The sequence below is a fragment of the Anolis carolinensis genome, chromosome 4 (assembly GCF_035594765.1).
Source record: "Anolis carolinensis isolate JA03-04 chromosome 4, rAnoCar3.1.pri, whole genome shotgun sequence".
NCBI classification, from domain to species: Eukaryota; Metazoa; Chordata; class Lepidosauria; order Squamata; family Dactyloidae; genus Anolis; species Anolis carolinensis.
The window spans coordinates 232,358,419-232,383,874 of record NC_085844.1 but is presented as its reverse complement, the minus strand read 5'-3'; the positions used below and the strand labels follow the sequence as shown (position 1 = coordinate 232,383,874).

The window sequence follows — 25,456 nt, the reverse complement described above, 5'->3', positions numbered from 1 at the left end:
CTAGATCCTCCAGTGTAACACAATGGTATTATTGAGCCAGAAGTCATTCACTTTAGTAGGCCTCACTGTTATCTGAAATTTGAGATGCCCACACAAAGTCAAAGAACCTATCTGCTATAGATATGGGGATGGGGGGTCATACTGTACTTCAACACAGTCTCTTAAGCATCCATGTAATCCCAGAACTCCTGTTCACACAATCTTCTCAATAAAAGGAGCAATTGCATACAAGCAAGGGAGTGTGGGCTACAATGATTTCCAGTGTTGCCAATGGGTTCTGCTGCTTCAAGATTTTTCAAGTGTGCAGCAACATTGCACAATTGTAGCAATTTGATACCCTTTTAATGTCCATGGCTCCTCTCTAGTCCTGGGATTAATAGTTTAGTGACATACCTCCATGCTCAATAACCCTACACTTGGCTGAACAAAATCATTAGAACTTTTAGGAAGAGAGTGTCCAGTTCCTCTCCTAGCTTTACATTGCATGATTCTGTATGAAGGAGCCATGGAAGTTAAAGACATATAAAACTGTCATAATTATGTCATTTATACACAATCCAAGAGGGAGAAGCATATGTACCATTATGCCCAAGCAGAAAAGGTCAGAGCCAGGAATAGAGCAGATCCTTGCTTGTCCCTGAAAAATGGCTATCAGACCTCATCATGGACAAAGGCTGTTAACATAAGAAGAAATAGCTAGTAAAAACACAGTTCCAATGCTTGGAAAGATTACTTTTTGGACTTCAAACTCTCCCAGAGACATGTTGGCTGAAAATGCATACCATCCAACCTTTCACAAATGAAAACTAGAAAATGTGTGGGCAGGCAACATCTAAAGGCGGTCAAGATGGCAAAAGTTACTAATGAGATAGAGAACAGACTGCAACAATTTGCTTTTGCCTGAGTCTACTGGAAGGGCTTCATTCTGCCCTCGCTTTTTTCCCCTGGCTGCATTAACTGTGTGCAAATTACTTTGAACTCTGCCTACAGCAGTTGAGGAGAAGCTGGGCAGAGTAGAGAAACTGGGACATTTTAAAGCAGTTTAAAAGATGGGAAAAAACAGGATTAATTGGAACTGTATCTTTCAAATTAAGACAGTTGGGTGGTATGAAATAACTCCTTTGAGCTCTGCTCATTCGTGACCTCCATTTGTTGTCTAAACATGAACAGAAAGAACATGCATTGTTCGCCCTGCCTGATACCCTCTCCTAAATGTGGTGTACATAAATCACCAAACTGTTTCCCTGGCTGCCATTAATGAAATCTTAGAGAAATCAGAAACACTGGGGCAAAACGCCCACATGCTTTAAGAGGCTCGTAGGAAAAGAACATTTAGTCCTGAATCCAATTTATGATCCAATTGTTAGTTCCAAATGAACTTGATGTTTATTTAAGTTTAATGGACTCAGTGGGCCTACTCAGTAGTTGAGACTAAGAATTTAGGCACACACACATACAACACATAAAGGTCTAAATTATATCTACACCTGATTGTGGTGTAATCTAGAAGTTTGCTAGTGGCCTTCATATTAACGTATGAAGATTATTTTACTGACCATTGATTTGTCCTCTTAGCTTTGCACTGTCAACTAGAAATGCCTCTCCAAGGTCTCATAGCTTCCTACTGATTCCAAGGGCTTGGACCTGGAGCCTTCTGCATGCAAACTATGTTCTCTGCCAATGGCATGACTCTTCTACCTTGTGGCATACAGAAGAGTTGCCATTGTTGTTGTGTGCCTTCAAACTATTTCTAACTTACAGGCAACCTTCTCATGCTTTTTAAAAATTGTGTCAGAAGTGATTTGAGAACATTCTGCAAGTTCTTCTGGTGTGAGAGAATTGGCCATCTACAGAGACGTTGCCCAGGGGATGCCAAGATGGGAGCTTCTCTCATGTCCCCACAAGCTAGCGCTGACAGACAGGAACTCACCCCGTGTCGCGGATTCAAACCGGCAACCTTCAGGTCAGCAACCCAACCTCTTGGTCAGCAGTCCACCTGACACAACGGTTTAACCCATTGTGCCACCTTTTCGTGCTGTGATTTCAAAGTCACCCAGTGGGTTTCCATGGCTAAACAAGGAATCGAGAGTCCTAGTCCAACTCTCACACCATTACACCACACTATCTTTGAGGATAGATGAGAGGGACCCTAAAATTAGGCTGATAGTGAAAAGTGGAGAGGGCTTCTGTTCCATTAATGTCTATGTAGATTAGGAGATTTCAGCAGATGTATGAGAAGCAACACCTGCTGAAATCTCCAGCTCTAAAACAGGAAGAAATAGTTTAGTTTTCTCTTTAGTTTTCCTCCCAGCAATCCTACCTAGCATATAATCATCATTCCATTTTATAATTAAGAATGTTATAATTTGAGGCATATAGTTCTAGAGTCAATGTCTCTGGAGAAATAACCCATGGCTTACTAGATTTCACTTTGCTTTTTTACAATTATTAATTTCTTGATTCATTGTACGGTTGGTTTTAAAAAAACCAAAACCTTCTATGAATAATGTTATGATTATTTAAATCATTCTTCCCAATTTTTATTAATGTCAGTTCTTCTGTTGTCAGAAAACTATAACCTTTTAGGTCCTTCCCTATGTTTTTTTTTCTTTTTATCTACTGAAGCTTTCACAAGTCTGGGAAACAAAAAGGTCAGACAAAATTATTTAATGGTAATGGAGCTGGAATTCAAAGAGGTAAAAAAGGTTTATTAGCATGCTAAAATGTAAATTGTCAACATCATGTATTGCAATATTCAAATATGCTTACATCTGTGAATCATGAATGTTTAGACTTCTGTTCTAAGGAAGAGAAATAAGTTCTAAAGCAGTTGTTTTATGACTTTACTTATGTATACATTTTTCTTGTTGATGGATTTTTTTTATCCCTTTGTGTGGGAAGGTGAAATTAACATTTGCTGTAAAAGTCTAATTCTGCCTAGTGTATTTATATCCTAGTACATATGGTGCTTTATTTATTGTTAAGTAATAAAGAAGAAAGAAAGCTTTCCTTCATTTATATTGCTGGAAATATATTTAACTAGAAGTCTTCTCCTGTAAATGCTTTTGGGGAGTTGATGATATGTAACATTGATTTTTCCATTTAAATGTCTTCTAATCATTTAAGATTCCAAAGGAAACAAAATGACTTCATCTTAAATACATTTTTAAAATAAGGAAGAAATACTGGGACAGAATCATCCTGAGGGCCTTTACAAAGGAAAGGAAGGAGATGTTGCATTCAGGTGTCATCCTGAACATGTTCACAGTTCAACTTCTCAGGAACAAGCTGTATGACTGTTAAATCAGGATTCATTGTGTAACTCTCCTCAAAAATGCTGGGTTTGGACTTAGCCTAAGAATTCTAGGAACAGCCACACCTTTCTTAAGACACACCTTTTCCCATTTAGACACATATTCTAAACCTCAATAAGGATTGTCTGTGTATTGTATTTCTGATTTTTACGCATGTTTGTAACAAATAGACAGTGAAGAAAGCTGATAGGAAGAGAATCTACAAGTGATGCATGGGAAAGGTCTGCAGATACTATGAACTGCCAAAAAGAAAATAAATGGGTCTAGAGCACATCAAGCCTGAATTGTTCCTAGAAGCTAAGATGAAGAAACTGACGCTTGTCCTTTGAACATATTATGAGAAGATATGATTCACTAGTCAAAGACAAAGACAATGTTACAGGTGGAAAGACTCAGGGCACTTCCAGACAGCACAAAATGTTGATTTGTGCCACATTTTGTGGTCACATGCAAGTGCCATATGCCATGTTGGGCATGGTCACACTTGTCCCCCCCCCCCCACCCCACCTTGAAAACTCCATCACATCATCACTGAGCATGATCAGGGAACGGAGTGCCTCCTGCAATTGTAAGAAGGCTTTCTATGAATTTTGGTGGGGAAATAGGCCTGAGAGGGTAGGGTGGCAATGTCATCCCACCTCCTTGGGCTGCATGAGCCCGGGGATTGCGGAGTAGCTGTGGGAAACTACCTGGGATCGTGGGTGGTGAATCCAGATATCAGTGTACTGCCTCAACATCTACAAAGATTTGTTTAATCAAGGAAGATCCAGATCTTTGGAGGTATTTTGTTTTAACCCAGGTGTAAACAAATGGTTAAAAATACAGTGTAAATGTTACATTAGCCTTTGGGGGGGGGGGGTCATTTGGATACACTGAATTTTCTGGCAGTGCCCCTAGTCAAGGAAGCTATGATTCTGAGTTTGTAAGCCCAAAGCAGAGGTGTTGATAATAATGTGATTTGGAGGTCTCTCATTCATAGAATTATCATAAATTGAAGTTGAAGTCAGCTTAACAGCACTGAACAAAAGCAACAAGAATTCCTGACCTATATTAGTTGACATGAGTTTTGCAAGGGTGGGGGTTCAGAGGCAGTTGCCTTAGTTTTCACACCAACATTGTTTGGATAGCCAAATTGACATTGATGGACAGCATATAAGAACTAGAGAGATGGGAATGACTCACGATACACGATGCAATAAGAAAGAAGGGTGGGTCTTATATAAACACTCTGCCCCGCATCTATTAGAAGAAGATGGTAACATAATGCATTGGGCCTTCTCAGTGGTAGCATCTATCACTGATTTGTTTTGTCCACCAGCACTTTTATTTCCAGCAATGTTGTGAAAGCTCCATGGTATATTTAAAAATGGAAACCGCATTAGGCCACTTTGAGTTCGACTACTGCTACGAAAGGTCATAGACTGAGAAAAGTACAAGGGTAGGAGAGAATCTAGTGCTGATGGTATTACAGTCCTTCAGCAGTTCCCACATACAATGGAGTACTTTTCTGAAGGACATCTACCTAATTCCATCATTGTTTCCTATTTAATTAACAGGAAGGGATATTTTGAAGCAATCTGTTTACAACCTTTTAAGAATTTCCATTATGATCTGTATTCTGAGAGTTTTTTTTAAAAAAAAAATATTGTTTATAGTGTGCATAGTGTATGATCCTATCATTTGGTTTATAGATTTGTGAGTGGCATTTTGTGTTGTTTTGGCAGAAGGATTTGTGCAACACAGATTAAAAACCCATCAATAAATGTATCATTACTTAATCTGCATAATGTATGTATGTATGCAAAATATTTCTGGTTAAAGATAATGTCAGTGAAGACACTTGTAACAGTTATTACAGTGGTTTCTTTACTAGTGGGATTAGTTCTTTGGTTTAAGAGTGGATTAGAGATGCCTACAGCAGATAAAGACACCTCTGAATGTTATTTGCTTAAGAAAACCCTATGAAATATATGGGGTTGGCCATAGGTTGACTTGAAGGCAATACATACACAAGACTGTCATATGGAGGATATATGTTACTACAGTTTTGGGGCACTGCACCTTTTAATGACATTTTCTGGGGAGTGAGAAAGAGCCCTTCATGTCCAGTAACTGGATCAGCACATGCACATCAACCGCACCATTCTACTAATATTACATATGTAAGGGAGTAAGTTTGTTTATTTTATGGTGCAGCATTAGGAAGCACTTCAGAAGTACAGTGAGACCCCCATATGCACAAAAGATATATTCCCAGAAAAAAACATGGTTACCTGAAACCACAAATATGTTCAGATGAGATTAAACTAAATCCCTTCTTTTACCATCATAACATAGAGTTGCATTGGATGACCTAGAGATTCTCAAAGAGGTATCCTCTCTTTAAAAAAAAGGCTAGGTCCTTGAACACAACTCTATGATAAGATCCAGGGGAAGTATACCACAGAATCACCCAGAGGATCTAGCAACTTCCTATAATGACATTTTTTTCTCCTGAGTTCAGGTAAGTGAAACCATGCTTATAGGGTTTGCAATTAAAGGAGACTTTTGTCTATATGTGAACCCATATTGATTAGCAAATACTTTTTATATAGATCAGCTGACTTGTCCACTATGAACCAAACTTCATGGGGACCAAGGATGCTTGTTCTAGTGTAGCAAAAATAGCATTCTGTCCACAATATCTTACTAACAGTGACATCTCTCGTCAATGAGAAACCATATCTCAAATCCCTCATTTTCCTACATTTGTTCAGTCATACAGGAACAAAAAAGAAACTTGTGTTTCTAAGTAAATCTTTCCCTTCTCTAGGTGATAGTGACAATCCTTTCTGCTTTATTGCTGCATGGAACAGCAAACAGTTAGGATATATGGCATATCAATATGCCACTTGCTAATAAGCAGGGATGCAAATCATAAATATTCGCATGTTTGATCACCAGTTTTTCTAATTAATGTTTTGATGATCTCCAATAAGATTATAAAAGTCAGGATGATGATATTGAACACAGGTGACAGAGAAAAGATGCACTGATCCCCCCTCCTCCCCGGCCATTACCTGATTTATGTGACAGATAAACTACCAACTTATCCAGGTTTATACCAAAAAAGAGAGGAAATGAGTGTTAGAGAGGGAGGTAATTTATCTTATTTTATTTTTGAAAACTGATCGTCTTAAACAAGACCACTTTATTCAAGTATCTGCCTAAAATGGTCCTCAATGAAAGCAAAGCACCCAAAATGATTGGGTGTTAAGAGTGTCATTTGGTGATTTGTAGGCAGCCTTTCAAGGTTTCCAGTCTGAGACTTTCTATACTTCTCGTTGAGAGAAGTTAATAATACTAGGATACATCTCTTGTTGTCTTGCTTGGGAAGACTGGCTTGGACAACCAAGAGGTGCTCATCTCGACTGTACTTCTCTCTCTTTATTTTACTCTGACTCTGCTGTCTTTTGTGATCATTTCGTAACCTGAGTAAAAGTGCCACCGGAAGCATTGTGGGTTGCACCTGTATTTGCACACCATGGTCAAGATCTTGTATTGGAGTTTAGCTCTGTCCATGCAATTCCATGTCTTTCTACCTTCTCCTGTATCTGTTGAGCCCTAAAAAAGGTTGCAGTAGAGAGGGGAAGGAGTGAATAGGCAATTCAAATCATGACTAAAGCATGGGGGGGGGGGGTGTATCACACTGATGGATTGAATGCACCCTCATTTCTATTTCCTTAAAAGCCCAAAACAGTTGTATCTTCATGGTTTGATTTGCCTCCCCACTTCCTCTCTTTCCCATTGCACCATCCTTTCCCAGAGTTTGGCAGTTCCCTTGCACCCCACCTGAAATATGTGGCACATGTGCATGCAAACTGCATTTACACATGTGTATGTCCCAAACAGGATGCTAGTCTATGTATTTAGGGTAAAATGTAGACTTAGTGTACAATGGGAGTACTGTATTATTATTTTTCTATTAAAGACAGTTGGAGAAAGCAGAGACAGGACTTTGCCTAAGGCTTCCTATTAAGTTCATAGCAGAATTAGATTTGGATCCGTTTTTTGCAGCTTTGTTGCTATGCTAGCAAACAAATTATTCCCAAAGATCATACTAGATCACATCCAAAGTGTGCAGTTTTTTTTTAAAAAAAAGAAAAAGCTTTGATTTCAGATAATGACGCCTCTAGTATCCAGTGATTCATTTCCCTCTTTTAGCTGGGAGAGGTTCATACTGGCTGAAAGCAATATATGAGTTTGTTTTCCCAAGGTCAATGGCTTTCTACATTGATCATGCTGCAAATGGCAGAATCTAGTGCATTCATCAGTCTCCTGAATGAACTTTTAAAATTTTTCTGCTGATGCTGGACCAAATTTAATTTATCAAGTGAAATCATAAAACATATCAATTTGCATATTTCAGAAATAATCCTACAGCAATTCATTTGGAATATAGCCGATTAAGATGAGCAGAAACTTCACAAGAACACACTAGTGATAAATAGCAGTACTTCAGCATTTCTGTGGTGTTGCAGTTGTCTTTCTTTACAAGAGATCTTAAAAGCAGATCAGTTTTCTCCCCATTTTGTAGATGTGGTAATTGAGGCAGAAATCCTGTTGGCACAAGGCACTAGGTATTGCTTCTCTGAGGGCTTGCACAGAGCAGAAATAGCCTCAGAGGTACTTACATGCTCCATGCCTGACTTACAATAGCAGTGGGGCAAAGTCTTTATGGTCTAGCTGGGTCCAAACTAATTTGGCCCTGCTGGATCATTACAATCCCTTCCCTATTGTTATCACCACTCCTGGACAACTGCAGAGTTATGGGACAGCCAGTGAGTACCCATGCTGACATATTCCCATTGACTTTTTTTTTTTTTGGTTCCTGGTGCTACCACCTATTCCAGTGTATACACTGCATAGTGTACCAATAAGGTGCATTAAGACAGTTCAAATGCCAGAGACAATGTTTGAACCAGGGAACCCTGATTTACTGCTCTGCCACTGCACAACAAGAGCTGTCGATGTGAGTACAATAAACCCCTTGAAATCACAGAACCCATATCTATACTTTCACTTGCCCACATGTTGGGAAATAGGGCACCTCTAGAAATTTACTAGGTCATTCAGGCAATTCTATGGTATGCTTCCCTATTGCCTTGTGCCGGCATACTGCTGATCTGAAGGTTGCTGGTTCAAATCCAGAGAGAGCAGGTGAGCTCCCTCTGCCAGCTCCAGCACCCCATGCGGGGACATAAGAGAAGCCTCCTACAAGGATGGTAAAACATCAAACATTCATGTTGTGTAACATCTTTTCAGACGGCCAATTTTCTCACACAAGAAGCGACTTTCAGTTTCTCAAGTCGCTCCTGACACACACACAAAAATTGTTATCTGTGGTTTCAGGTAACTGCAGTCCAGTCAGGAACATATTCCCCACATATATGGGGGTCTTACTTTTTTTTTTTTTTTTTTTGCAGATCTCGTCCCTTTTGATGTCTCTTGGGTCAAAGACATTCCTAGTGGCCTTTGGAGAGACAGCTATTGGATGACCAGCCTCATTATAATTCTATTCTGAATGTTATTAGGTTCCTTTCATCGGGGTATTTTAATCTAATGATTTTATCTTATATTGCTGCTATAGCCCCCCCCCCCCCCCCCGCATCTTTGAAGTTGACTGAATTGCATTGGTGGTTGTTTGATATTATTACTGTTGTATAAACCTTTGTTTTAACTTCTGTTTCATCATCTTCTTGTGTTTTAAACTGTGTATATTGTTAATGTATTTGCGCTGTTACTTTTGTAACATTGTGAGCCGCCCCGAGTCCCCACGGGGAGATGATGGCGGGGTATAAATAAAGTTTTATTATTATTATTATTATTATTATTATTATTATTATTATTATTACTGAGTTGGACCATATTCTATACAATCATGGAGTTTTAAGTCACTCCCACTGCATTATGTAAAAGTAGACCCACAGGCAAGGCTAAAAAGGAATGTATTTGTAGCTACAAAATTTACTTCTACAGGATGGAACCAAGCCTGGAGTAGGGTTATAGTTTTTGCATTGGGCATGGGTCTCCCACAAGTGAAATCTGCTGCAGGCCACCCCTCCCGCCGCCTTTTGCCTCCTCTGCCGCAAAGCCACGTGTTACATAACTTCATTTAAGAATCCCAGCCTTTGCTTGGTGCAATTTAACAGCTTCAGAGGATCCCAATGCTAATGCATTGATTTGGCTTTAATAGAATTTTGTTGTCAGTGGCCAGTGGCCCGCTGCCGCATCGCATGCACGCTTCAATCTTAACCCATCCGAAGGCTCTGTTCATTTCCAGTTGAGCTCCGTTTGTTTCCAGTTGAATAGGTTAAGCAAAGACAGACCTCACTGTTCTCAATTCACTTTATGATCCTCCCATCATAAAAAATAATATCAGCACCTTGCTTTTCATGTCAGAACTACATTTGAGCTGCTATTCCCTATGCCCATGAGTAAATCCCATAAAAGCTGCCCCGTTGTACTGTCGCTATTTTTCCTTGTGGATGATTGATTGATGGATGAGTGCTGACACTTCAATGAAGCTATTTCGACTGCCATCTCAATCCGATGATGTGAGGGGTATATTTTCTGTCCATGCCTCATTACTTCAGAATGACATTCCTGGAACTTCATTTACTTTTCCCCTCCTTCCCTCAAGCGCCATATTTTTTCCCATCTAGGTTATGCATGCCATAAAAAAAGCAATTTGCTATTATATGTGGCATAAGGGCAACACTTTCCCTAGGAGGTAAATAAGGAGGGGATTTTTTTTCTCCCCTTTCTATGGCAAGTTTAGGGATCATGTCAAAATTTCACAGATAATTCTGATGCAGAAATTAGTGTGTGTGTGTATGTGTTCTTGAAAAAGCAGATAGGCTAAGCATTTTTGAACTATTTCCTGTGACTATGCAAGTGTCCAGGTTTATATTTTGTTTCAGCCTTGCCTTATACCGTCATTATTTTACTAAAAAGCTAGACCTTTTCCAAAACATTTTCTATTTTATGCCTAGTTCCTGTTACATATTTCATTTATACTTTGAGTTGCAGTTTATGACTTGACACAGTCTTATTTCTCCTGTAAGGATAACATTCTTTAAATGCACAGACAGATTTCTTTTATAGGCCCAGCATTGTTGTATTGAAAATGCTTAGATGGGGAAAAGAAAGTTGTGCCTAAATTTAACCCACTATATAATGGGTAATGTTCAACATCAGAATGTCATGGAAGCTTTTCTGCATAGACTTGGAACCAGATTTTAATCTGTGTAATACAGTATTCCTGTTAATAATAACATATAATTAAGACATCCCTTAAAATCCATAATGTTAATTTAATGGAGAAAATCTAATACAGTTCTATTGGAATTTTTACGTTAAATTAACTTTAACGGGCTTTTAATGGATGTCTTAATTAGATCTCATTATTAACGTGAATATTCCACAAATTAAAATTGGGACCTGAAAAGTTTTAATGGGAAAAAGTTAGAAGAACCATTTTTAAACTGAAAGCTTCCTTCTGCCCCACATCTCAATGCAATTTAGCTCCTTCTGAAGCAAAGTGAGAACTTAAAAAATAGGTAGGAAGTTTTTGTATTTGATGGCCTTTTTTTATATTACTGAGGATACAAATTCTATTGATGATAAGAGAAATGTTCATCACTGTTTGCAATTTAAAGTCTTAATATTCATTTTGAAAAAAACACGTTTTGTTTTTGTTCAAAACCCCACTCTATTGCATACATCGTGACATACAGAGCCATGGAATTAAAAAAATAATAATAATAAAAGAGGAGGAAAAAAACATCATGAATCACAGACCTGAAAATCAATCCATTTTCAACAAATCTTTGGCAGTAACATGGTTAACCATAACTATTTGAACAACTTGCTTAGAAGATTAACGCTGTTCCAGATTTTTTTTTTGGCTCAGAATGTGTTTTAACTTAATAATTCTTCTACTTACGGTGATGTATTGATCCCTAGTGCAATGACTAGATTGGGCAACCCAGGTGCATCAGTAATAGCTGCACCGAGTTGAAACATATCCTTTAGACAAACTATCCCAAAGGGGTTATAAATAGGAAACGGACATTACCATGAAAAGCAAAGCTTCCAGTGTGACTGCATCTTGTGGAACACGCTTGGACATTAAACTATGAAGAATTATACTTTTTTTTCCTGTCGAGTGTTACAAATTGACAAAATAAGTACATCAATGTTTTCAGTCATTATCCTACTTCAGCGGTACTTTGTTTTAGTGACAGCAAAAAGGGACAGTGGAGACCAGACAGCCTCAGTGCAGTTTATCAATGAAAATCTAATATCGTCCATAAGCAGGGGAGTGGAAATCAATACTTCATTACCAAATTGTTAGTGAGGATGAAGAAGAATAGCTGGAGATTTTTATTATTCTTTTGGCAGTCCTCTCAGTCCGGGTTGTTGGAAGTTCAATGTCAGAAATAGCGCAGCAGGCAGAGGCGGGATCCGGGTGGGCAGTCAGGATGGGAGAGCTGGGGGTTAAGGCATTTGTCCTGTAATCAGAAAAAAATAAAAATAAAAATGCAAGAAACATCTTCATAATGGTTTTCCCACCTCCTCCTCTGTTTCCCCCCCCCTTTAAAGCCATTGTTGAATTAATGTGTCTTCAGCAACAGGTACTGAAGATTATGAAAAATCAAATCTGAAGGCTGACAAGGATATTGACTGAATACACCAGCCAACTAGGCCAGTGACCACATTGTCCAATGGATTCTGGAGGTTGTAGTTAATAAAATAAATAAAATAAAATAAAACAAAGTAAGAGACAATATCCCAGGCTTTGAAGACAAGTCACCTACAAAGTTCTATGTGGCTTTAATAACATTCTGCTATGGTTCTTGTCTGGACTTTCTGACAGCTGAGATCAAACACACAGGGTATTTTATTTATTTATTTTACTATATTTATTTATTTTACTATATTTATACCCTACCTTTCTCACCCTGAAGGGGACTCAGAGCGATTTACCGAGGTCACCAGACCTTTTTCAAGGTGGTACCCCAGATCTGGTCTGTTCTTATAAAATAAGCTGGGTCAGCTCTTGTTAGTACTTGGATGGAGACTGCAAATGAATGCCTGGTGCAGTGGGCTATATTTCAGAGGAAGGAACTGGCAAAACTATTCTGAATATTCTTTGCCTAAGGAAATCCTCTGAAATTCATGGAGTATCCACAGATTAAACAGGCAACTTGAGCATGTGCACACACACCATTCATGGAATATTCCATATGATCTGGCACCTATCATAATGGCTTTTCAGCAGCAGGTGAAAAAAAGTATTTCCAGACCTTTCAATCCAATGTGTCTGGAGTTTTGTTTTTGTTGTGCCTGTTAGCAAGCTAGACTGTAAATAAATAGAATCCTAAAATTAAAACTTGAGACCACCTGTGATTTGCAAAAGTTGCAACTCCATCTGTTATTATGTTTCCTTTATAGATTCACCCTTAGAGAATGCTGTACAATAAAAGCCCACATACCTGGGGTCGAGAGGACAAAAATGTTAAGATGGCACTGAGGAACATGTGGCCCATCATCTGGAGAGGGTATTGGACTATAACCCCAGCAATGTCTCACCATTTCCTGTAACAGCTAAGGCTGATACAAATTTGGTAATCTGGCAATCTGGAAAGTTACATACTCCCCACCCCTGCTCTGAAAAATTACCTAGCCGTTACATATGTAAATCATTCATGTCCCATCACATGATGTTCCCTTCATATCCAAATTCTTTCTATATCATGATAGACTGATTTCACACATATCACTCAAAGCATTTTGAGCCTTCCCTCCCATTTTAGCAGCTATATTTGAAAGGCAGGAATGCAGTTCTAAATACACATCTCAGACTTTAAATCAAGGGTTGACCATGTAAGAAGGTGGAATTATAGCTATCTTTCAACTGTCCAGTCACTTTTGTGAAACCTGTAAAAAACAGTTTTTGATCTGGCTTTCAGATTTCTATATACATTTTTACACTTTTTATTTTTTAAATAGTTTTTTTTATAAAAAATATAAACTTTTATAGTTTAAGCTCACCTCCGTCCTTTCCTCTTACCTCCCATGAAAGTACCCATGAATGTTATATTTAAAAAGTTAGAAACTTTAATCATATTGTTTTCCTTAACTTTTTTCAATTTCTATATACTTATATACAGGATGGTTCCCTTATACACAGATCTGATATCCACTTATCCGCTCCCATGCCCAGAAGTGTTTGTGATATCCTTTGGGTCCTCCAGTGTGATGTCTATGGTATGCTTCCCACTAAAATATAGGCCTCGCTATCACCTGAGCTTTCAGGTATCCATGAGGGAGAAGGTTAGTTTGGAGTGTATCCCCCACACATAGGGGGTCATGTTGCACTTTGAATTCTGCTCAGCCGTTGCTGTGTCCTTCCTCTAATAGACACAATAATTGTGGAGTTTGTTTCCAAAAGGTACCAACCCCATCCCTCCAGCTCCTTGTAAAATTTGCTCAGGTAAATTTGGAACTTTTTGGAAACAAACTCCACAATTGTTTGCCTGGTTATTTTCTTTTTCATCTTCATTGAGTATTTTGTGAATTTTAAAACCAGCAGTAAACTTCCCTTCCTCCTTCTCAGTTTATGATCATACTGGACATACAAAATAAGCCTCTTTTCCCCACTCGTTTCTTAACTTCATCCCTTTCTTCAGGCAACAGAAATGTGTTAACCTCTTTGTCTTACAAGTTAAGCATATACCATAAATACGTATATGAGCTCCTGACTGTATATATCTGGTTGCTTCCTGAACTTCTGGGACCTGTCATTGCTTTCATTCCCAGCTCTTTCCACACGGGTTCTTTTCCAAGTGGACAGACCCAGAAAAAAAAATAAACCCAAAGGCATTTCACTTCCTTTTTGCATAAATATCCTGACAATTTCACTCCCCTCAGTAGGATGTTTGTGAACATGCCATGAAATCACACCCACTTACACAATCATTGTCAAAGGCTTTAGTGTTACCACTGCCAATGCCCAGAAGCGTATTGCAATAGATATGTATTAAAGCTGTATTATGTGGAAAGAACTGAAATCTACATAAAGACAAATTCATCTGCCAAAAAAGTATTTTCTCACTGGGCTACATGGGGTCAGGAATAGGTCAGAAGTATATCAAACTAATACGTTTTCATTAAGCTTTTTAAAAATTATGTTTCCTTCACTTCCTTTTTTATGCTGCCATGAAATTTTCTGTGCTCATCACTGACAAGTTTCCTAAATGAAACATCATGTCAACCATTCTCTGGAAAAAAGGAAAGCCTGGCACAGCTATATGGATCTCAGCATTTCACAGCACAGAAAACACAGGCAGAGGAAATAACCACAGAACTGAAATAAAAAGATGTTCTTCAGGCACAATAAGTCTCTCCTGCCTAACTTGTGTGCCTTCAAACCATTTCCAACCTATGGCAACCTATGGGACTGTTGACATATGGTTACTATTTGCTGTTGTTGTCTTCAAGTTGCTTCCAATGTATGACGACCCCAAGACAAGGCTATTACAAGGTTTTATTGGCAAGATTGGCTCAGAGTGGGCTTCCTATTGATTCCCCTTTTGGCTGAGACAGTATGACCTGCCCAAGGACACCCAGTGGGTTTCCATGGGAAATCAGGTTATAGAATCTCATCACATGGAGATCCAGAAACAGGGGGACAGCAGGGGAAGTGTTCCTCTTCGCGTCCTTATCATCATGGGTCATGGGCTGTTATCCCACAATGTTTCCCCACTGTCCCCGGTTTCCTTCCATGTTGTCCCCAGCTTCTTCAATGAGGAGTCAGTTGACTACTCGACTTCTCAGGGCTCCATCTCTGCATGCTGTTGGCATGGGGTCCCACCAGAAGTAGCCCTGCACCATTTGATGGGCTCTAGCAGACTCTGTCCTGGCTGCATGTTGACAGTGCACAGAGATGGGGAAAACCACCCATGTGATGAGGTCCCTAGTCCAATTCTGAAGCTGTTAAACCACACCAGCTGACATACACCAGATTAAATAGATTCAATACATAAATAGGGTTATTTGGCTGTAGATGAAGGTGAAAGGTGGTGGTTTCTTCTATCATTATGATGAAAAAGCATGTGTTTGCAAAAATCACCTTCCTAGGCAACTCTTAATAGTAGAGGGAATCCATATAATGTTGAAATCATCAGTTTCAAACCCAATTAACAGTGTATGTGTGTAAGAGATAAAAAGAGAAAGAAAGGGAGAGAAAGCAAGCTACATTATCTTTGAGAGAAGACCTGATATTCAGTAGTAATCTGAACTGGGATGTGGAGGTCTATTTCACTATCATCATAGCTATTACAGTCATTGACAGACCTGTTTGCTGTGAATTGGGAGGATTACATCTGAATGCTAGAATGCTTGTTTTGCTCCCATCAGTTTGACAATGGAAAAATGTGAGATATCAGTGCACTATTTTTCTTTTTTTAAAGAAAACAAAAAAGAAAAGAAAAGAAAAGAAAAGAAAATCAAAGTGATTTAAATTAAGAGCCATAACACCCTGTACCACATATTGCATTATTTCTGTTAACAGGATGGAGAATTCCTATGTGGGGCTTTGCCAAATAATGTGTATCCTGAATATTTCATACAACCAACAGGCAATAAGATTTCATGGGAATTCAGTTTTTTTCACCCTGACATAGTTTCCCATTGTGATGCAAAGGCCTTTATCCCCCCCCCCCCCCGCCAAAAGAAAAATCTCCAGTGGAAATTAGGCTATGAAAAGGGACTCTGCATCTTTTGAGTAATGAGACTGGGAAAATGGGAACACATTTTCCACTCACTCATTTCTCAGTCTACGGCATTCCGATTTCATGACACTTCATAATAAATCATGGCTTATCACTCACATGGGAACGTAACACGGCTCAAGTTAAGATTCGTTAGCGATAGTAAAGAAGAAACATGAATTGCTCTATATCAGAGCTTTTTGATCATCTTCCGGCCCGCTGCAGGCACTCTTTTTTATTGTTATATTTACTGTAACTGTTGTTTAAGGCATAAATAAAAGAGGAGGAAAGCACAGAAGATATGAATAATGTAAATAAATTTATTTGTCTTATTTATGTGTTGATGTAAGTATTTGGCAATTACTCTGCACAGCAGTTTGTATCCGGTATCAGAAAGGAAGGGGAGGGAGAGAAAGCGAAAGAGAGAATGACTGCTACAAAAACAGAAAGATGTGATATTGGAAGGCTATTAATAGGATTAAGTGCCAATACCCAATTCTTGGTGGGAAGATCTGGGACTGCTACTGCTTTTCAAAATGAAGCCAAATTGTAGAAGAATTAAAAAGTTCACCACCTGCTTTGTGGCACTCAAGAATCACTTGTGAAATACTTGTGAGGAAAATAAACTAACATTTTTCAAACTTCTTACCTGTCCTCATTTTTGCATCCTTAAAGCATAACTTTCAATGGCCTAAATTTGGCAGAGACAATTCAGATCAATCTTCTATCGTCCCGCTTTTCAGCTGTATTTAAAATGACCCAGTTTCTGTCTCCTCCTCCATTTTCTCATTTTGTCCTCAGTGTACTTCAGTTGTTGGAAACTGACTTCAAAGTACAGTTTGGACCCAATTAACATAGCAAGAGAGAGAGAAGAGATGAGGGGAAGAATATTGAACTTTCCAGGAGGAAGATAAGCCCTGAATAGGGTTTCCGTATCCCAATTCTTAGACTTTGTTTAAAGATTCTGGCTGGTATTTTGACGGTTATAATACAAACCAGAAACATTTACAAGCTTTGGACCTGGAGGATTCCAGATTTGGAGACTGTCATAGAGACTGGAATTCTAAAGATCCCAGGGTAACACTGGAATGTTTTACCCCTCTTTTCAGAAGGAAATGCAGGACCAAATGTAGTCATTTTTAAAAGTACTTTTTAACAATATCATTTTTAAAAATGCTTTCAAAATTACTTTATTTTTATGAGAGTTTTGTGATACCAAAATGACTGTCTATAAAATTTGAAGCAGTCTCCAAGCTGGATTTGATGCTTCCGCAAGATGCAAAGCCAGAAAGTACCCAAGGATGCCCAGAGAATAGATCCTCCAGTAACAAATCCCCCAAATTCTGATTCCTGATTGAAGAAGGGTCTGCAAGGGCAACATCAAGGGTTACTGCACTGCTTGACAATAAACCCTAGTAATACCGCTGCTCTAGTGGCAGCAAAAATCTAGCTTGAAAAGGCAGATCTTCACTTCCTCAACCATTTACTTGCTGGGGAAGCATGCAGGGCACTCAAAGCAAAACAAACAAGCAGATGGCCCTCTCACACATCTCCTGCGAGCACGCTGGAGATCCAAGAGCTGTTATTTTTTCCCCCATGTGTAAGCTAGATGCTTCCTGGGTCACCCTCAATCTCTTCTGTCCACTAAATGTCTTGAGGCAAGGATGAGGGAGCTGGCCATGTTCAAGCTGGTCAGACTGAGAAGACTGAGGGGCAAAATTTATTTATTTCATGTCAAAAACACTACATAAATAAACAAGTATAAAACTGATAAAAAAGAGGGAACACAAGTGGCTAAATAATTTTAGACCAAAAATGGGCAACAGCGACCACACTGTCTGTAGTTTGAAACCTTTCTTTAAACAGTTCTGCTTGAAGCAGGGCATTGTGGGCAAGCATACAGGCAAGGAGTTTATTCTGCTTCAGTCTCACAAGGTGGAGGATTCTTCTAGGTAGTGCCATTTAGCTAGGTTGTCTTTTGATCTCCCAACACCACTTCTGTTCAGGGACTTCTAAGTTGCCCATTCTTGGTTTGCCCCAGGAGGCAGACCCTCATGGGGGGGGAGGGCATCCATTTGGGATTTCCTGGTTTACCTGCCCAGAGGGATACTCTTGCTGTTGCTGGGGGAACATTAGGATGAGTGGTGGTTCTCATGCAACTTTCCCTTGATTTGAGTCTACTGGGAGGAGGCTGATAGCTATGCAGTGGATAGTTTTTTACAGTATTCAACATTATTTCTCTCACAGTTGGCAGCAACTTCCCGTTAAAATGATTGTAGTCTTGGAATATCTATAGGGCTGTCGCAGGGTTGCTCTCTGTTGGCTCAGAGGGAAGGACCAGGTCTAATGGTTTAAAGTTATAGCAGGGTAGATTTTGATTGAGCTTAAGAATTGTTCAGCAGAAAAAATCAATTGCCTGGAGTGATGGTGGGGTCTTTTCCCCTGAACCTTCAAAAAGAGGACAAACCGAAGATGCTCAAGTTCAGTGGTCCCCAGTCTTTGGTCCTCCAGGTGTTTTGGACTTCAACTCACAAAAATCCTAGTCAGTTTACCAGTTGTTAGGAATTGTGGGAGCTGAAGTCCAAAACACTTGGAGGACCAAAGGTTGGGAACCACTGTTTTAGCTGGATTTCCTGCAATGAGAGAGGGGTTAGACTTGATGGCCTAGGTGGCCCCTTCCAACTCCAAAGCAATTAAACCCAAAAGCAAGAAAAAATCCACTATCCATTAAGTCCATCACAAGTTTTTTTAAAAACCACAATGCATTTTTATTTATTAGTCTCATGTAGATTTTTAAAATGCTAATTTTGATTATATTATTTATTTTTAAAATAATTGTATCATCACATAATGTTGTGTTATTCATTGATTATATATTTCCTTGTAAGTACATTCATCCTGAATAGAAAGCTTAGAAAACTGCTAATGTAATCACCAAGAGATCTTAGCTTGATTATTTCTATATAAGTCTATATAAGTCGTTGATGGAAAGATGGGATTTGGTAACACAGTAAGCCTACATATTGCATAAGTTCATATTTCACAGTTTCAGTTTCACAAAGACCGCCTTCGTGTATCAAGGCAAGATCAACAGGAAGACCAGGTTGCTTACATTGAGTTCCCAATGGAAGACCAGATGCATTTCTCTCTGCAGAAAAAGGAGACGATTTCCTTTCTGGCAGAGAGAGATGTGTGGCTCCGTAAAGGGTCTCCCCGGACTTGACATCTGGAGAGGAGGCTGCTTTCAGGATCTCAGCATAGACAGCCTTATATAGTGCCTTAGGCATAAAACATGAGCATGAGATAAAATTGGATTAAAATTAATATATTTATCATTGCATAATTAAAATATATTTCAATGTTAAAACATGTCATCCCAGAACAAAGTCTAGGCTGAAGGCTAGGAGGGAGGGGGTTGATATAATATCGCTGGGAAGGGAGTTCCACAGCTGAGGGACCACCACTGAGAAGGCCCTGTCTCTCATCCCCACCAGTCGCGCTTGTGAAGGAGGTGGGATCGAAAGCAGGGCTTCCCCAGACGATCTTAATCTCCGAAGTGGTTTATAGAGGGAGATGCGTTTGGACAGGTAGGCTGGGCCAGAACCATTTAGGACTTTATAGGTTATGTAATACAGAAGCCTATTGTGCATTTCCTGCCCGTGTGTGAATGCTGGTTGGTGCCTCCAATGGATTGGGAAATCTGGTCTGGACTTTAATTTGGATTTTAAGTATTGAATTTAAGGTTAGTCACTTTGGATAGTTCCTTAGGACTAACCAATGTGATGTAATGGTTTGAGTGTTAAACTCTGGGAGACCAGAGTGAAAATCCTTATGCAGAAGTGAGCAGCGCATTTTGAGGTTTTAGCATAGTGTTACAATTTGAGTATTGGACTGGGACTTCAGAAGATTAGGGTACAAATTCCTTCTCAGCCACAAAAACCCACTCAGTGATCTTGGGCAAGTCATACTGCCTCACCTTTAAAGAAAAAAAATGACAAAACATCCCCGCATAAGCTCTGCTAAGAAAATTCTAGGAATTTGGGATCAGATAGAATCACTGTAGGTTAGAGGCAACAATGATAATACTTCTTTGAAGGTATGCCCAAAAAGTAGATTCGCTGCTTTGCCAATATGAAAGTCACCAGCCGCTTCTGGTGTGAGTGTGTAAAAAGAATTAATCACATGTTAGCTTGGGGTTTAGACAATTCATTGCTAATTTTATAATAAAAGATGGCAGGTCAGCTGTTGAAACGGGGATAAATATTTGACAATGCTGTTACGGCAACTTTGCTAACGATTTTTGAACAACTTCCAACCGAGGTCTAAATGTCTTCAATATCCATAAACAACTCTATACTGTCCAATTAGGAAGACAAAGACATAGAGGTATGTCAGGAAGATTTGCATGGCTAAGTGTCTGAGATCACAGAGATGATGAGGGATTGTTCGAGAGGGAATTTCGGGGTGGGGGAAGCGAATAATGCACACAGAACGGATGACTATCACTACAGTATTACAGTGTCTTACACCTTCCCAATTACTGGCAGCTTTCATTAATTACAGTAACATTTCCCTAACAGTGTTCCCCTCCTTTTTCTTCCCGTTGCCTTATCGCCACTTTCCCTCTGCTTACATAAAAGCCACAACTCAGCAGCCGATCACAAATGAAAAACTGGGCCTGCTTGGACTGAAACAGTGGGTAAATAAATAAATCAAGAAACAACTGGATCTGAAATAAAGATGGCAGGTAACCCAGTGGTAATTCAGATGCATGAAAACTCCAGAACTAAGAGCCAGTGTGTTTGGATGCTTATTTATTTTTTAAAAAGCAAGCTCTAAAGGGAGCAAATAACAGGAGCAACCACAGGGGGATTTGCAACCTGACATGCTTAAAAGCAAAGACATGGGAAAGAACCCCCCCCTCCTCCAGATGAGTGCACAAAAGTATAGGTAGAGTGTAAAGTGACAGTCACTTAAGGAGTATTAGATAGAAGTTTTGCTAGTCACGATGGGAGAACCGTACAAGCTGAGACGCTGCACACAGATACCACCGACTTAGTCCCATTAAATATAATGTTGGGAGCATTTCCCCCGCTGTCATCATGTTACTATCAACAGCATTATCTGTATCAAGCGCTTTTACAATTATGCTTAACGACTCGCCTTGCTGCAAAGAGTCGGCGGCAGTCTCTGAGCTCGTTTTCATTTTAGATACGCCAAAGGAAGCGTAGATCCAAAAAACCTTCAGCTGCTAACAAAGCAAAACAAGACCAGAAAAAGTCCAGACAAACATTTCCCAGTCGTTTCCTCCCCCTTCTCGCCTTCCCGTTCTATGGGCAGCCAACTGTTCTCCGTGATTTCTATTACATTTTCTACCTATTATTTCATGTAATGGCATTCCTTAAATTTTAAATTAGCTCCAAAGAATAAAAATAATTGAATTCCTGCTGTTTTGTGTACATAGAGGGTGACAGGAGCTAATGTGATAATTTAAACTGTAAATGAGTCTTCACTTTGTGTTCATTAATTACAGCTAATTACTGAATTACAAACCTTCTTGGTTAGGCACTGTTATGTATTCATGTAGCATGTTAGACCTCCAGCTGGTGGAAAACTGTTTTATAGACTTACAAGCTGACATGCTAAACTACCACAGGAACAATTCCATGGGGTGGGGAGTAGGAGAATGGAAGAAGAAAGGGTGGGAAAGAGAAATACATATGAAGGAGAGATGCCTGCGGGCACAATGGAGAAGAACGGAGCAGACAAGAAGGAGCAAATATTCTACATAGTAAACTGAATTTCTGACTATTCGCTGTATTTTGACATACACATTTTAAATATCGGGACTTTACTCCCATATCAAGTGTAACAGTCAAGAATACTCCAGTTCTGTACTAGTTGTGCATTCATTCCTATGAAATTTAAAGGAGAGCTGATGTTTAGCCTGAGACAGAAGACAAGATGGTGGTCTTCCTCCATTTCATATACAGAAGATGTAAATGGACTGAAAGTTGAATACTGGCAATGGATAGTATCCTTCAAAATTGTCAAAAGCAGGAGAATGAGATCTGTTTGGGTGAAAATATGGACCCAGAGTTTGAAGGAGAAAACCCTAGAATCTCCTTCTCACGTGGTCACAGTTTGGGATTCTGAGAGTTGGAGTGGAAAAAGGAGATTCCCCCTGCCCCGCCCCCCAGCATGTTATACAGGACATAGCACTCTATTTTCTCTGTAGTCAATATGGAAGAGTTAGAGCTATCTCCTCTATCTTGTCAATCATGTGGGCACCTCATTATAACTTCAACAAATGCAACAGATGCATCTCTTGTGGCTGGCAAGAACAGTGGTGGGGATAGAGGACAACCCATGCCCTTCCTGTTACTGATTAGCTCAGGGAAAGGATGATAGTAGTAGTATATATTTGGACAATGGATTGGACTGAATGGAAAGAACCTAATACAGGTGTCCACATGACTGCAAACACTGAGGGCATCCCAGAGTTTCCTGAAAACCTGAACATGTTTCAACTGCTTACTTTGGAATAAAGTCTGATTAACAACTAAAAAGTCTGGATTATTGCTGACCCCAGCTGCTCTCTCCCCCCCCCCCCCAAGTGTAGACACAGCCTGTTTGTCTAAGGACTCTGTCTGCAAAAGCTTCTCTCACCAACTTTATTTGCTTGGTTAGATTCTAAGCTGCTACAATATCTCTGCAAATATACTGGAACGTTACTGAGATTTGTTTGGTACAATGCTTTGAATTCTCTGCTACCTAGGTGTAGTTCCGTAGTGCTCAAAGTAGTGATCCTTGAACATTACTGATTTCTTATCCATTTCCTGCTGGATTCTAGAGTGCCCTCACAAAAGAAACAAATAGTATTATACTACTGTAATGGTATAGTATAGAGCAGGCATGGGCAAAATTCAGCCCTCCAGGTGTTTGGGACTTCAACTCCCAGAAATTCCAGCCAGTTTACCAGCTGTTAGGAATTATGGAAGTTGAAGTCCAAAACACCTGGAGGGCCGAAGTTTGGCCATGCCTGGTATAGAAGATATTATTTGAATACTCACTCTGACTTGGAACTCTTGCATTGCAGGATTCTGGGATTCAGAAAAGGCTGCAAGTATTTAAAATAGAAAAATGAAACAGAACTCCAGAAATAAGATGCAATAGAATGGATTATCTTAGATGACAGAATGGCTGGCTGGCTTGAAACTTAAACAATAGTACTACGTAGTGAAGAAATGTTGCTACAAGTCTCCTTTATGTTTGATATGAGCCAAGGAGAGGTACAGTATTTTGTCCTGACATGTTACCTTAAACACTAAGCCCATTCTAGTAAAAAGCCACTTATTATTTCAAGATTGCCAAGTTCATTGAAAGAATAAAAAGTGCTTATATTCCATCCTATATATTACAAATATTGAATTTATGCTATGTTTTCTTGTGCATGATTCTATACCTTCAACTGTCCTAATTTGACAGGGACAGTCCCAATTGATCCTCAGCTGCCCCACTTTTTCAGCTACTTTTAAAACACCCCTGCTGTTACTTTTTTCTCCTCCCACATTCCTCCTTTACTTACTTCAGTTTCTGCAAACAAAAATCAGCCTTTTAGTTCTTCCTTGTAAAACCTTTGCCTTCTTGCCCACACTCTGACATTGCTTGGCCACATATATGCCAATTTATTGTCTGTAAAATGTTGGAAGATTTATGTCCCTTACACAAGGTGAGATTTTAATTTTTTTTGAACTAGATTCATTTATTATTGTCACCAAAAACAAGTAACTGCTTGCTTCATTTGCTTTTATATGTTACTGTGAGTTTTACATGCCAACATGTTATTCAAAACTAATATTAAGCTATCTTGAGATTTAATACTAAAGCATGCTATTGTAGTCATAGTTGGATGTTATTAAGTCATTTTTTAAAAACACCAACAAAATGTTAACAGATATCTTCTTTGCCCTATTACTTTTGGATAAGAGAAGAACAATTGATATTATGGAGGTGACATGTAAAATTGTCTACTGTGGTTTATTCTTCATTGTTTTTAAACTGTGGATGCAGCACGTTATATGATGATGTATGAACACTGATGCCTATGTATTCTGAATATCTCATGTGATGCCACTCTTTTAGATTCTCACAGATATCTATTAATTTTTCTGAAAGCAATCTCACTGACAATATGCAAAAAACAACATCCTGAATGGCACATATAGAGGTGACACACATACACACAGACACCTGTCAAGAATGTCATCTCTGCTTAGAAATGGATATACGAGGACCGACAATTTGCCCCCATCTCTCCCTATTTGGTTATGTGTACCAGGTTATTGCATGGAGATCCTACTGAGTTTTCCAATGATGCCACTTTTGTTCTGGTTCTATGGTCAAAGTGAGAAAGATAACAAGGAGGAGGAGGAGGAGGGATAATGGAAGAAAGAAAAAGAAGAGAAAGAAGATCAAGTCCCTGAATGACCTCTCCTGTGATAACACAAATTTTCAAGCCTTCAGCTAAGTAAACTACCAGTGAGAGTGAGAGAGAGAGAGAATTGTTTTTAATTATTAAACATATTTAATAAATATTTGAAAGGTTGAATCAAATAAGATACTAGATACAAAACAAATTGCCCGTGTTAGTTGGTGGATTCCAGGCCAGTGGAATGAAGAAACTGCTTTGGGTCAACATTTTGAAAGTCTGTCCATGCTGCTAAAGCTGTTTTGGAGAACCCACCAAATGCTTTGCCAAAACATGGAGCAGATTCACTGCCCACTGATGTAAAAGTTACTAACCACCACTGCAAGCTGACAGTGTGTAGTGGTTTCTGCATTGGATTAATAATAATTATTATTATTTTTAATTATTACCCATCTCTTCTTGAGGCATGACTAAAAGGCAAACAATAACAATGTATGTAGGTGTGTATATCTAAACTTATTGGGAAAGAGAGTAAGTAAGTAATTCTGAAGTTGGTGGCTATTGTCTATCTCTCCAATATTTGCATTTTAATCCTCACCAGATAAAAAAAATATTGAGGATTTCCATCATTTCCTTCATATTTTTGAATCTATATATTTGGCTTGGATATAGTCTTGTAGAATTATCTGACCAAATACTAACCCTGCTTTTTCCTTTGATATTGTCCTCTACTTTGAATTCCCCTTGGATATTTCTAGTCGTCCTCTCAGTGATATTGTTTTATTGGTCATTATCATTTTAATTCTCCACTTACATTATGGAACTTTATTCTGTGAATAAAAATTAGGAAGTTTCTGGTTTAAACAAAGACAAAGTCCACACTGATGAAATGA

At 39.0% G+C, this 25,456-nt stretch overlaps 1 protein-coding gene across 1 annotated transcript in view; it reads right to left on the bottom strand.

Annotated features, from left to right (window-relative positions):
* Nucleotides 1-9,984: 9,984 nt before the first annotated feature.
* The window catches only part of tshz2 (teashirt zinc finger homeobox 2), a 425,545-nt gene continuing 410,073 nt past the window's right edge, over nucleotides 9,985-25,456 (bottom strand). Inside the window, exon 3 of the mRNA XM_062978940.1 lies at nucleotides 9,985-11,869. The gene's annotated coding sequence lies outside the window, so the exon portion shown is untranslated. The remainder of the gene's footprint in view (nucleotides 11,870-25,456) is intronic.